Below are 15150 nucleotides of genomic sequence, written 5' to 3'. Positions count from 1 at the left end.
ATTTTTGCAGATCTCTTTAATGTTTCTTTTAACAGAAGACAGCTGGATTCTTGTAACTGCTTCTTCATTCAGTCTGTTGCTATATGTTATGGTTATATGAAGAAAATCTAGCTGCACACAGATATAGTTGGAAAAGGGAGAGGTATTTTAATAGGCAAAAAATTAGTATTATTAAAATAGTTTTTATTTCTTAGATCCCCAGAGTGTCTCGGGGACTCCCAACTCTGGGGATCACATTTTAAGAACTACTGGTCTAGGGGAAATAGTTAATAAGTTCAAGCTACTCTACTTTTAATGAGGAAGGAGTGTTCTAAGTTATATATTGCAAGTCTTGACTCCCTGCCCAGTTCCATGAAAACCATCACATGTTGCTGATCAGTCATGTCTGACTCTTCATGACCCCATTTGGGGTTTTCTTGCAAAGATCCTGGAGTGGTTTGTCATTTCCTTCTCCAGTTCATTTTGCAGATGAGGAAACTGAAGCCAACAGGATTAAGTGACTTGCCCAGGGTCACATAGCTTAGTAAGTATCTGAGGTCAGAGTTGAACTCAGGAAGAAGAGTCCTCCCAACTTCAGGTTTGGTGCTCTACCCGCTGCTCCATCTAACTGCCATGTAACAAATAAATCACTTCATTTAAAGTGCATGGCAAATAAACCTAAATACATAGAATGAATGAATTCTCTCCCCTCCCCTGCAAAGAGATATCTTAGCTTGATCATAAGAGAAAGAGATAGAGGTCTTCACTCAAGAGGAAATTCTCCTAAGACTCTAGCATGGTAAGCTGGGACAGGGACAAGATTGAGGCACTGGCTCCTCTATAAGTGACTCTTTCCTGAAGTCTTTCTTTCCCTTCAGGGGTCTTTTCCTGAAGAGAAAATAGACCTGGGTGTCTCCTATCCCCTATTCTAGAAGCTAAAGAACTAAGATCTCTCCTTTCCCAAGTTCTCAACCACTCTACCCCTCAAGGAGGCACAAAGGTTGTGTCAGTCATTCTCCATGAATGAAGGGCAACTAGATGGTGCCAATATTGCACAGAGCACCAGGCCTGGAGTCAGATTCATCTTTGAGTTCAAATCTGGCTTTAGACCAAACCCTGTGCAATCCACTTCCACTCTATTTGCCTCAGTTTCTCCATCTGTAAAATGAGCTGGAGAAGGAAATGGCCAACCACTCCAGGATCTCTGCTAAGAAAACTCCAAATGGGGTCATGGAGAGTCAGAAACAACTAAACAACAATCCATTCATGAGTAATCTTATGCAAATAGGCTTGAGCCCCGGGTTGTACTAACATTTAGAGCCTGGCACAAAATAATAATATTTATTGACTGACAAGCATATATACTAATTTCCTTTTTACATGGAGGAGAAAATAGATGATGAGAGAAGAAGGACTCACTCAGCATTACACTGGGATTTAGTGGAAGATTCAGGGCTAGGGTCCAGGTCTCCTCCATGTAACTCTATTGAAGGATAAAAAGGTCCTCCAGGCTGGAACCCCTTGCTGCTAGAAGCTTCCTGATTTCTCTAGTGACTTGTCATTTTGTTTTTTAATTACAAATTTTTTTTGTTTTTAAACCCTTACCTTCCATCTTGGAATCAGTGCTATGTGTTGATTCCAAGGCATAAAAGTGGTAAGGGTTGGGCAATGGGGGTTAAGTGACTTGCCCAGGGTCACACAGCTGGGAAGAGGCCTGATTTGAACCTAGGACCTCCCTTCTCTGGGCCTGGTTCTCCATCCACTGAACCACCCAGCTTTCTCCATGACTTGTCATTTTAATGACAATGACAAGAAGATTGAACTCATTGTCAGAGAGCCTGCTCTTAAATTTCCAGGATATGTGATCCTATGCCTCAACTTTCTTCTCTGCAAAATGAGGGGCCAGACTAAATGATTTCTCAGATCTCTTTCAATCACAAAATTCTCTGACTTTTCCACATGAGACTAACAGGTCTAGATTTGGACTTGGACAAGCAGAAGTCAGTCTGGGTGGCTGAAAATTCTCAGGGCTGAAAAAGAATTCAGAAGTTTACTTCTGTCACTGTACCAGAGAAGAAATACCCTTTTTGGCCCCAGGGTGAGTGGTCGTCCAGCCTCTGACAGACTGAGACCTCGGTGATTAAGAATGATAGTAATCATTCAGATTATTTACCATCTCAGAGATGGGGGAAGGAAAGCAAGAGAGAGAATTGGAACCAAAAACATGTCAGAAAACAGTTGTTAAAATTTTTTTCTACATTAATTGGGAAAAAAAGAAAAAAAATGTTGGAAAAGAATGATAATAATTGCTAGTGTTTATATAACAAATAGCCATATTTATATATCTCTACATATCACTTATATATTAACTTCTAGGTACCAGGTACTATTGCTAAATACTTTACAAATATCTCATTTGCTCTTTGTACTATTGTTATGCCCATCTTACAGATGAGGAAATTGAGGCAAACAACACAAAGTGACTTGTCCAGGGTCACATAGCTAGTAAATGTCTGAGGCCAGTTTTGAACCTAGGTCTACCAGACTCCAGGACTGGGACTCTATCCACTGAGATACCTAGCTTCCCTTATATACCTAGTCCTCCCTGTTAGACTATGAGTTCCTTAAGGGCAAGGATCCTATTTCTGGTTCTCTTTGAATCTCCAGCATTTAGCACAAATGCTTTACACACAGTAGGTAATTAATAAATGTTTGTGTTTATAAACAAACAAATAAAATAAATAGAATAAATTATATATAAATAAATAAAATAACAAATACAGTAAATAATAAAATAAAATAAATGTTTGTGTTTATAAATAAATAAATAAAAATAACAGATGTTTGTGTTAATTTGCCTTGTCTTCTCTACTGGATGTTCCTCCTGCCTCAGCCATACCAGCTAACCATAGGACCCAAGGACCTTATCATCATCCTATGTCTTCAGTCTTATCAGCTGCCAGATGATGGGTAGGGCTAGACCCACAGAGGAACCCAGGGCCCTCTTCCCTTATACCTACCCTACATGCTTCTCTCCCTCAGACTCTCAACAGATCAAAGCTCATCCCCTGCAACATAACTGTTCCCTCCCTGCCCTCACTCTAATTCTATTGAATGTGATTAAATTTAGCCAATATTTATTTTTTTAAGTTTAGTTAGTTAATTAATTAACTTAGAATATTTTTCCATGGTTACATGATCCATGTTCTTTTCCTCCCCTCCTCTGACCGTTCTCCTGTAGCCAACAAGCAGTTCCACTGGTTAACCAATATTTATTAAGTTCCTATTCTAGGCAAGGGGGCAGCTAGATGGTACAGTGGATAGAGGGCCAGGTCTGAAGTCAGATTCTTTTTCCTGAGTTCAAATCTGGACTCAGACACTTCCTAGCTGGGTGATCTGAGGCAAGTCACATCACCATTTTGCTTCAGTTTCTTCATTTGTAATATAAGAACATTAATCAGGGTGACCTCTGAGGTCCCATTTAGGTCCACATCCTAAGAGTCTATGCTTTTCTGTTCTGTGTTTTTTATAAAATGACTCCTGGGTCTGAAATTCTTCTTGTTCAGTGGTTTCAGTCGTGTCTCTCTTCCTGGCCCCATCTGGGATTTTCTGGGCAAAGATATTGAGATGGTTTGCCATTTCCTTTTCTAGTTCATTTTATGGAAACTGAGGTCAACAGGGTGAGTGACTTGGCAGGGCCACATAGCTAATAAGTATCTGAGTTTGAATTTGAACTTATGGCTTCCTGACTTCAGGTCCAGTTCTCTGTGTACTATGGCACCACCTACCTGTCATCCTATGCTTCTGTGGACAGAACTGCTGACCCAGACCCGATCTCCATCTTCAGTGTTCCAGGAAGGAGAGTCTAATGTTGCACATGGCACCCCCTTCACAAATGAGTTGCCTCAAGTCACAGGGTGAGCAGCCACCCAAAACCATACTTCACAAGCCCCCATTGATGGATTTACTTTGACTAGCTAACCAGAGGGTGCATTAGTTTAAAGCAAAAGCCATTTAATCAAATGGCCCGATGAATAAAATGATGGGAAAAGAGCCTTCTCTCCATGCACATGGGTACACTCTCCCACAGGTTAAGAAAGCCATACATACAGAGAATATACCAAGAGGGGCAAGAATACACGCACAGAGAACCCCTGCCATTAAGGGACAGGCTTTGACTTTGGGGCATGTGTGGTCCCCAAATGGGCAACTCACCTCTCCAAGCTGTAGAGCTTTTGATATCAACCAGTCAGTCAACAAGCATTTATTACATTTCTGCTATATCAGGCCTTGGAGTAGGTGCTAAGGATAAAAGGACAATGAATGGAATCTGATAGCCTCTGACACTTCCCAGCTGTGTGACCCTGGTCGAGTCACTTAACCCCCATTGCCTAGCCCTTACCACTTTTCTGCCTTGGAACCAATACACAGTATAGAGTCTAAGATAGAAGGAAAGGGTTTAAAAAAAAAAAGAATGAAATCCACCTCAGACTTCCTAATTGTGTGACCCTGAGCAAATCATTTAACTCCCATTCCCTAGTCCTTACTGCACTTCTGCCTTTAAAAAAATTTTTTTTACACCAGTCAGTTTTATTCTATTTATACTGGTTGATTGTCATGCTACAAATTTTACAAAAAGTACAAAAGCCTAATCCATTTTCCAATACCAGGTCAAAGCTAAATTACAAAAGAACACACAAAATACAAGGAAAGGAGTCCCAAGACCCCTTCAGCAGCCCCACTGACTGCTGTGCAGATAATGTACATAGTTTTGGTTATAAGACAGAAAGTAAGGATTTAAAAAAAGAAAAAGAATGAAATTCAATTTAATATTAAAGGCCTACTAAGAAAGTCAGTCCCTGCCCTCAAGCTGCTTAGGGTCTAATGTAACACACACACAAATCAATAAGCATGAAGTGAACAGGTACAAAGTGGTTGCATATAAGGAAGTTCCGGAGACAGAGGGTAGTGCCTGAACTGTTATCTTACACCGAGACTAGCAAGCTGAGAAAAGGGGAAAGGACCTGTCGGGAACGTGGGACGACCTGTGCAAAGACATAGAAAGGAGGCGAAGTGCACTGACACTTTTGGGACACCATGTGTGCTGCACACTATAAGAACATATTTATATAAACAAATGTGTGTGCCTGTCTGTAAGGTCATCTGATAGTCAAATACATGGAAACCGCTGAAAGTTATCAAGAGAGCACACAGAAGAAAGAAGGCGCGAGCTCCTGTCTAAGTCGGCGGGGTGGGGGTGGGGGAAATGGGCAGGGTTGGGGCGTGGCTTCGGGGCGAGGAGGACAGGGGAGGGAGAAGGGGCAGGATAGTCACTTGGGTTCCTGCTCAAGAGAGGAGGGAGGGGTGGGCGTGGCTTCAGCTGGTCGGAGACAGGAGGTGGGGATTGGATGGGGCGTGATTTATGGAGCGGAGGGCGGGGGGGAGACAGGGGGCGGGACGAGGAAGGCGTGGCGGGAGGTAGGAGATGGATGAAAGGCGTGGCTTCGAAGCGCGCGGCTCAACGCTTGCTTCGCTTGTGGAGGCAGTTTGGTCTGAGCCAGGATCCGTAGCCGTAGCGGCCGGGCGGATGTTATGTGAGGCGCCGAGGCGAAGGGTGAGTGTGGCTGCTGGGATGGGCGCGGAGACCCGGGGAGGCCCCAGAGCCGGGGAGGCGGGGTCTGCGGGCTCCCTAGACCGGCCAGGATACAGTCGTCGGTCAGCCAGGGGAGGACGGGGTGGTGTCGCCCCCTCCTCTCGGGATGTCCACCTCGAGGTGCCCTTCTCCCCTCGCTCTTGTCCCCAGCGCGGGGGGGCCTCCGCTCCCCGTTCTGTGTCCCTTCGGCAGGACCTCCCATTCCCTCTCCCCTTGACCGGGGGTTCTCCCCATTTCACCCGCACTGTATCCCCCCCAGCGGTGACTTCTCACCCCAAATCCCTATCTTGTCATCCTGCCCTTCTCTCTGGGAGCCTCCTCTACGTTGCCCATCCCCCTAACTTTGCCCCTCCTCACGTAACTTACCTTCCCTCCCCTTGTTACCCGGTCTTAGTGGGGACCCCACCTCCTCCCCTGGGACCCTTTTACTGTATGCACCTCCCTCTCAGACACCTTGGCAGTTGTCCCTTGGCTCCCTCATTCCCCTTCTTCACACCCTTCATCTTCTCGCACCTTTAGTTGTGAACGCTGTGTCCCTCCCACATTTCTTTCTCATCCTCGCCGCAGCCCCCTCACCATCCTCCTCCTCTCCCTCCTCTTTCTCTCTTTATATCCCTTTACACACTCAGCACTGTGACCCCTGAGCTATTATGACTAAACCCCCTGCAGCTCTCTATGACCCTTCCCGCTTGGGACCCTCCATCTTTCACAATAACTCTCTGTAACTCAATTGTTTAGACTAAATTATAGTCGTCCTCTCCCCCCCTTAGGGCCCCTGTAACTCTCACCATTCCCCCCACTGCTCTCATGATCTCCCCAACCTTGAACATCCTCTCCAGGGTCTTATTCCTTTCACAATATGGTGAAGTGTATGTGAAAGGGATGATGAGGGCAGTGGGGAGTGACCCTCTTATCTGTAGGGTGGGGTCTCGGGAGTCACCCACATCACCTTCATTCCTCTTTACACCTACCACCCTGTGACTGCTCTGGCCCTTCCACACTCTACAACTGCCTTACAAGTAACCTCCCCAAAGCTCTAAACTTTTTGCTATGATGTCCCCCAAACCATTTCTTTCTATCTGGCCCCATCACCCTCTTTATAAAACCTTACTCTGACTCATCTACATTCCCTCACCCCTAATGGCACTATTGTGACATCCTCCAGTTGGTCTAATCCCTTGCAATACCTTGTCCTTCAGTGTGATGTCTCCCAGGTAATCTCTCATTGCCTATTCTAGTATTGTCAAACTGGAATAGAAACTGGATTTGGTAATCTATACATCAGGATCCTTGCAGCCTGCATATTGACTTAGTTTTTAAATGTAATGTTATTTATATTTTATTTATTTTGTTAAATATTAGTCAATTATATTTTAATCTGGTTCCATTGACACTCGAGTTTTACCTACACTTAACTGTATTCCCCCAATTTTTCTACAATGTTTTGTGGGACTTTACCCCTGTTTTCTTCAGACCTTAGATTCTTTCTCCTCTATTCCTTCCTGATCTTTTCTCCTCGAACCACCTCCCAAGTTCCTGAATTTTGATATTTCAAATCTGTTGTCCTATTCCTTGGAACCCAGTTCTGACCCTTTATTTCAGCAGGTTCAGTCTTTGAAGGCACTATTAGTCCTGGTTTGGGGATAATGGGTTTCAGGTGTGTTTTTAGCGTCCTAACTTAAGTTTGGCTAATAAGCAGACAATAACAGATCCAAGTGAAAATCTAAGGCACTTTGGTTGAGAAGCAGGGCTCCACCAGGGCTTGGTGTTGTACTCCTGTGTGACTCATCTTCCTTCTCCTCTCACCCAAACAGTACTTTCTGGGGAATGAGGATTGATAGTAGGAACTCTATGAACTATGAGAAGGCCCCTGGGCCAAACATTGTTTCCAGAGGAATTACTAGTGATCTTATGTTCTGACTTTCTAATTCCTTCTGTGTTGAGGCAGCATAAACACATACATACCTGCACTGCTTTTTAGGTCACATCACTGGGGATTGGGAACTTTAAGAGGAGCCAAAACTATTCATTCTTTGTCCCATAAATACACATCTGTTACTTAGGGTGGAGTTCATTTTTGCGCCAAGCTGTCAGATGTAATGTTTTAGACACACCTAGTGCTGGAGACAAGTAAATGGGAAGGTCTAGCATGAGTTTACTTAACACTGCCCAGGCTTCATTAAGTTAAACTCTGCCAACACAAGTATTTTTCCCCCCATCTGTTGTTCCTAGAACGCCCAGGGTGGTAGTTGGATGGTAGTTGGGGAGGTTGTAAAATTGACACAGTAAAACTCTTAGGAAATCATTTTGATCTAAAATGGGTAGAGCCCAGACCTCCAGTAACAAATGTGTACCCACAGAAGAAGAGATTGTGAGGAGACAAAGACAATATTGTTTTTATTTTGCTAGTGTGAAAATAAACACTTAAAAAACCCAGGGAGTTCTGAAGAGTTTTTTAAGTTTAAGGTTTTATGTGAATGATTTTTTTTCATCGATTACTTGGATATTTGTTTTTTGGTGGTCATTAAATGTATAATAATAAAATTACTCAAAAAACTATGTGGAGTCCACTGGCTTCTGAAACTCTCTGTCCAAAGGACTCCCTGCCTGAGGAAAAGGCAAAGGACTGAGAGGTTTCTCAGGATCACATCTGAAAAGGAAGCAGAAGATGTTAGTGCTGTAGTTGAAGATCCTTTGGAGAAGGTCCAGAGAAGAGTTGGCCTTAAAAGACTGGTTAAAGAGTTTAGAGTTGTTAGGATAGAAACTTTAGAATCAACTCTGCTGCCTTTAAATACTTGAATGACACATGAGGAAAAAAGCTTAGGAGTGGTTCCCTGTGTGCTGGGGGGACCATATAGGAGGAAACTGATTTAAATTAAAACAGGAAAAATTTGAGATGGGAATAAGAATTAATTCTTATCCCAGTGGGACTGTAACAGTGAGTGGACAGCTGAGGAGCAAGTAGTAATTCACCATCTATGCCTCACTGACCTGAGGCTGGAGAAGTGAGTAGGCCAGAAGAGCTCTTAGGGTTCTTTCAGCTCTATGATCCTGTGGAAAGGCTGCAGAAGGCAGTGGTTTCCTTGGTATGTTTGTGTGTGCATAAATTCTGTCTCACTGGTGGAATTCTGGACCACTTTATTCATTGGGGTCTATTCTCAACTTGCTTATGTGAAAGATCTGACATTTCTCTATCTCTCTCTCAGTTTAACAACTACAAGCATTTGTTGAGCACCTCTTGTTTACAATGCTTCAGATGCTGGGAATGTGGACAGTAACATCAGGGTTCAAACTGCTATAAGCTTCAAAATAATACATCAGCACTTGCTACCAATTAAAAAGAATGTATTAAATACTTACTATGTGTCAGGCACTGTGCTAACTGCTGGAATTACAAAGAAAGGAAAAAATAATCTGTACTCTCAAAAGAGCTTATGTCCTTGTGTAGGAAAATATGTGAATTCCTTTTTACACATGAAATATATACAGCATAAATGGGAGTAGCAATGAGAAGGGCTAAAAAAGATCACAGAAATGAGGATGTGAGCTGAGTTTTTAAGGAGGCCAAGAGAGGAAGGAGGAAGAAATTCCAGGTATGGAGGGTAGACAGCCAGTGAAAAGGCATCAAGTTGGTTGATATACTGTCAAGGACAAATAGGGGAGACTAGAAAGATAGGAAGGGACCAGATCGTGAAGGGCTTTAAATGCTAAACAGAGGGTTTATATTTGAATCCTCCAGACAGTTAGGAATTGCCAGAGTTTATTGTATATATTATATTGTATTATTATATATAGTCAGACACAGTCATTAAGAACATTACTTTGGCAGCCCAGTGGATGTTTGATTAGATTGGGGAGAGACTTGAAGTAGAGAAACCAACCAAGAGCTTATTGACAAAGGCCTGCATCAGCATGGTGGTGATAGAGCTGTGTGAGTGGAGAGAAGAGGATATACATGAGAGATGTTTTGAAGGTAGGAACTACAAGACTCAGTTGGATATGGAATCGAGTGAAGAGTTGAATATGACACCAAGATTATGAGCCTGCATGACCTGGAACATAATGCTGCTTTTGCCAGTAATAGGGGAATTGGGAAGAGCTTTGGGGAAATATATTGAGTACCGTGTTTGACATGTGGAGGTTGAGGTGCCTATGAGATAGTAGTCTGAACAGTCCAAAAGGCAGCGAGTGATAAAGTATTGAGAGACTAAGATTGAATATAGAGATCTGGGAATCATCTTCATAAAGTTGATAATTGAACCCATGGGAACTGATGAGATCACCAAGTGAAATAGTATCAAGGGAGATAAGAGGACTTAAGGCAGACATTTGGGTATTACCCATGGTTAGGAAGGGTGTCCTAGATGAAAGGAGACAAAGGAGTCCAGCAGAGGAGAAAAAAGAGCAGACAAGCAGGTAGAAAGAACTAGAAGAGAATACCATCATAAAAACCTAAAGAGGTGAGGATGATACCAGATAACTTTCTCAACAGGTTTAATAGTAACTTAACATTTACATAGTACTTTGCTAATGATATGACATGTCATGTGTCTTGATCTTTATAACTCTGAAGTAGGTTCTATTGTCATGCCCGTTTTATGAATGAAGAAAATGAATTTGAGAGGTTAAGTGACTTGCTCATGGCCATGTTACTAGTGTTTGAGGCAAGATTTGAACTTGGCTCTTTCTGACTCCAAGACTGGCTTTTTCCCCACTATACCAGGCAGCTTTCTTCAGTAGTATAAGTAATATCATGAGAGGCAATGTGGCATAGTGGCCTGGTTTTACATTTTGCTTCTGACATGCACTGTTTCTGTGACTGGGCAAGTCACTTAACTTTTAGTAGCCCAGCCAACTCTCTAAGACCCAGAGTTAAAGAGAAGATATTGACTTGTATTAGGGGAGAGAGTTTCCTCGTTCAGAACGTTGCTTTAGCAATGAAATCATGGATCTAGGTCTTGCCCTATATCCATGATTTAATTAAATAGTTGAAATTAAGTAGATTTAAGAAGGGGAGAGATCATTTCTTGGCTGAGGAAATCAGGGGAAATGTCACAGAAGAGGTGGCCTCTGAACTGGGCTTTGAAGGAGATTGCTAGAGAGTCTCTCAGGTATAGAAGGTAGTATGTTCAAATGTCTAGAAAGGGAATAGGGCAGGACAGTCTTAGGGAATGGTGGCTTTGTATTGACATAGAAGGGATTAGTGAAGGCTGGAAACACAAATTAGGAGCAGATTCAGGAAGTCTTGAATACCAGATTAAAAACCTTATATTTATTTGGTAGCCTCACTGCCTTTTCCTCACTGCCTCTAGCATTTGGGAATTTTCAATGGCTATTCCTTGGCAGCAAGTACTGATGTGTTATTTTGAAGCTGAGCACTGATGTTACTGCCCATACTTCCCAAGCAGATTAGAGTTAACAATTATTTATCAAATACCTGCAGTGTGCACTTGGGGGAGATAGAAATTGAAGATAGTCTTATATTCTATTTGAGGAGACAAGATAAGTGTAGGAGAAACTTTGGGATATAAACAGGTTATAATGTGCTGGAAAGTTCTTTCTGGCTAAGCTTATCTAGGACAGACTATGAACAGATCTTTTTATTCTCCTTGTCTAGGTGGTGACCTGTTCTTGTTTTTCTCCTACCAAAAAGGAGGGGAAACACAAGTTTTCTTAGGACCCCCAGCACCCCTACTTCTCTAGCATTTATGCCTTCTTTAAGCAACTACTATCCCTCAGTGAGTACATCTAGGGATTAGATAAGAGTTTTTTAGGTGACTTGGAATTCCTAGATAATTTCTTCTGAGCTCATTTTTGTTTTGGAATGTAGCAAGTATTAATATTTAGACTTTTCCTACTAAGAATCCTTTCTTGTCTCTGCCAAGACTTTTTTGCTTATTTATGCTCTTTGATTTCTTCTCTTTTAGTTGGCTAAATGAATGAATTTCCAACATGAGTTCCAGGATCTTCCTGATTTCTTGTCTTTCGTTTTCTTTCTTGCTGATAAATATGGTTTTTTTTTTTGTTTTGTTTTTTGCACCACACATTCTTTGGCAGTTTGGTGAAGCCTTTGTTTTAAAATCTTGTTTTTAAAATGTAAGTGATAAAATACAGAGCATTATAGAGGAAACCAACAATGTTGAAACAGTTACCAAACTACTAAAAAACCCTGAACAAACAAGCCCATGGTCTCCAGGTTAAGAACTCTTATCTTAGAACATTTCATTCAGAAGACAGTAAATTTCAGTGCAGCATAGTTTACTATTTCTGCCTTGCTGCAAAGTGTGTTGAAGTGGAAGGAGGATTTAAAGGGTGAGCTCAGGTTCAAACCTGCATTCTGCTTGCCCAAGGTCACCCGTGTAGCATCTCTGGCCTCCCAGTTTCTTCATCTTTAAAATGAATTTATAAAAAATGACTTATGAGATCTCTTCCAACTCCAAATTCTATGATTCTCTGATTACATCTTGGATAGAAGTAGCAGTCCTTTTTTTCTTTTTAAATCTCTGTATCACTGTAAAAAAGACATTTCATATTGACCATGCATCTAACTGTCATTTCTTTCATCTTGCAATTTGAAGAAAAGTCAAGGTGAGATATTTTTGGGAAAGAGACTCAACCAGGTGCAGTGTAAATGGCACTGGATCTGACCCCCTGTCCCCAACTTTGGCATTGTATGGACCTTCTTGTCTCCTCCAGAATATAATAAACATTTATTAAGTGCCTACTGTGTTCTAGGGATTGGACCAAACACTCAAGATACAAATAAGAAAAGGACCACCCCTGTCCTCAAGGAACTTATAGTCTAATGGAGAAAGAAGACACACTAAAGGAAATGGGGAAAGTTGGGAGTGGAGGGAAAAGATACCTGGTTCAGTGGCAAAATAATAGTAGAGTAGAATTTTTTTTCAACCAACAAAAACATGCCTTCTTTTCCTTTTCCTTCCTCCATTGAGAAACAAAGAAAACAAAATCTCTTTTACAAACCTATATAGTCAAGCAAAAAACATTTTCACACTGACTAACAAGTCTCAGTTTGTACTTTGAGACTGTCACCCCTCTCTCAGGAGATTTCACCTCCTGCTATTTCACCATGAGTCCTCTAGAATCATGAGCTAATTGTTGCATTGATCAAGGTTCCTGAGTCTTTCAGAGTTATTTGTCTTTACAATATTGTGGTTATTGTATAAACTGTTCTGGTTCCGCACATTTCACATAAGTCTTCCCAGGTTTCTCTGAAATTCCATTTCTTAAAGCACAATAGTATTCCATCACATTCAGATACTATAACATGTTTAGCCATTACCCAATTTATAGGCACCTACTCAGTATTTTTTTTTCCAACACAAAAATGTTGCCATAAATATTTTTATGTTTATTTCTTTTATGTCTTTGGTACATAAATCTCATAGTGGGATTATTGGATCAAAGAATATGTACTGTTTAATATTTTCCTCACTGATGATTTTAGAATTACTAGTAAAATAAGATGAAAAATAAAAAGCAGAAACCAGAAAAATAGATAAAAAGTTACCCCTATCTTTAGACCTGATACTCTACTTAAAATACTATAGAGAATAGGGAAGCTTACTATTAGTAGCTTCAGTAAAATAGGATACAAAAAGAAATCCACAAGTACTATTTCTATGTAGCAATAACAAAAACTAGAAGGAAATGACAGAGAAATTTCATTTAGAATAACTACAAAAGGCATGAAATATTTGTATCAACTAATAAGACAATACTGAAAACTTATAGAAAAATACAGATACATTTTAGAGAAATAAGTTTAGGGGCAGTTAGGTGGCTCAGTGGATTGAGAGCCAGGCCTAGAAACAGGAGATCCTGGTTCAAATCTGTCCTCAGACATTTCCTAGTTAAATGTCCCTGGACAAATCACTTAACTCCCATTACCTATCCCTTACTGCTCTTCTGCCTTGGAACCAATACACAGTATTGATTCTAAGATGGAAAATAAGGATTAAAAAAAAAAAGAATCAAGTTGAGGGATATTCATTGTCTCCATTTAGGTTTCACTAATAAAATATAAATGATGATGTTCAATGTATGTTTAGTGTTATGCTAATCAGAGGAACAGTGTTTTACAATTAATACAACTATAGAACTAATAATAACAAAGTTCATTTAAAAGATAAAAGGCATAAATTTCTAAGAAAAATAATGAAATTAGGAATGAAGGATAATATTGTCTTCAAACTATTTCATGGTGGGTAAGCTATCAGAACTATTTGTTACTAGTTAAAACATAAAAATCAGCAAGACAGACTTGGTCAGCAAGATCCAGAAACAATGAAACATAGTATTCCAGTATTGATAATAGTATCTCATTATTTAGACCAAGATTTTATAAAATATGCCACAATAATTTCCAAATGAATATATGACCTAAAATAAAAGGTCATGTTGTGATAAAATTAGAATTAGAAGAAGGTAATTTATGACTAGGAGAATTCCTAATCAAACAAGAAAAGAGAAATCTACAAAATTTTAAAATGTTTGCATAAAATAAAAACATTGCCCCTAGAATGAGAAGTAAATTACAAAGTGGAAAAAATATCTTTGCATCATTTTTTTCTGATAAAATTCCTATATTCAAGACATATAGAGAATTTATATGAACATTTTAAAACCAAGAACACATTCAGGTGGTTAAAAGACTTAAATTTTCAAAAGAAGAATGCAATCTGCCAGCTATCATGTAAAAATTGTTTCAAATCAGTCAAAAGAGAAATGCAAATTAAAACAGTTTTGAGATTTACCTCATCTAGCAAATTGTGAATGATGATGACAAAATACAGAAATAGTCCCATGTTTGAGGAGCTGTGAATTGTTCTGTCCATTCTTGAAATTAATTTCAAATTAGGCAGTGAAATTCAGTGAACTGTTTATACCCTTTGACTAGACATTCTACTGCTGGGCATATGTGCCCAAGAGGTCCCAAGGAGACCCTATGATAACCAAAATATAGTAATTCATAGTAATACAATGGAAACAGTCAGTTATCAAGATTTTGTTTCAGGCACTTTGCAGAAATAAAAATGAAACAGTCTCTGCCTTTAAGCAATTTTACATTTTGTTTGGAGAAGACTACACATATACACATAGATGCCCATGTGTATAATTTTAGAACTTGTTGAAAATATTTGCATACACACACACACATACACATACATACACACACACACAAACTAAATACAAAGTAAAACTTCACAGGTGGCAGTAGCACAATGTAGAAGGTAGCACTTAAGCTGAACTTTAAAAGAAAATTATTGTTTATTATTTTTATATTCCTAGGAGTTTTATTGAGAACAAAAAATATTTTTTAATTAAAAAAAAAAACAAAACCTTACCTGGTGGGGGGAGGGGAGGGAGGGAAGGAATATGATTCTTGTAACCAAGGAATAATGTTCTAAATTGACTAAAAAAATTAAAAAAAAAGGAAATAAGGTCTTTAACAAAAAACAAACAAAATACCTTACCTTCCATCTTGGAATCAATAT

At 40.1% G+C, this 15150-nt stretch overlaps 1 protein-coding gene and 1 long non-coding RNA gene across 6 annotated transcripts in view; one reads left to right on the top strand and one right to left on the bottom strand.

Annotated features, from left to right (window-relative positions):
- RNF123 (ring finger protein 123) overlaps window positions 1–15150 on the top strand; it is a 155352-nt gene that overhangs the window by 18653 nt on the left and 121549 nt on the right. For 3 of the 5 annotated variants that reach the window (XM_056805049.1, XM_056805052.1, XM_056805053.1), the window contains exon 1: window positions 5458–5593. The exons of 1 other annotated variant lie outside the window; for it this stretch is intronic. The gene's annotated coding sequence lies outside the window, so the exon portion shown is untranslated. Of the gene's footprint in view, window positions 1–5457; window positions 5594–5636; window positions 5753–15150 lie in introns of those variants that run through there. One more of the 5 variants, XM_056805051.1, reaches the window with a different exon arrangement.
- On the bottom strand, window positions 5080–6864 carry LOC107649680 (uncharacterized). Its single transcript, XR_008913471.1, has 2 exons — window positions 6086–6864; window positions 5080–5668 (listed from the first exon to the last, which is right to left on the bottom strand). It is a non-coding gene; the product is annotated as an uncharacterized LOC107649680 (long non-coding RNA).

Source organism: Monodelphis domestica, chromosome 7 (genome assembly GCF_027887165.1).
Source record: "Monodelphis domestica isolate mMonDom1 chromosome 7, mMonDom1.pri, whole genome shotgun sequence".
NCBI lineage: Eukaryota > Metazoa > Chordata > Mammalia > Didelphimorphia > Didelphidae > Monodelphis > Monodelphis domestica.
This window is presented reverse-complemented; position numbering and strand designations above follow the sequence as displayed.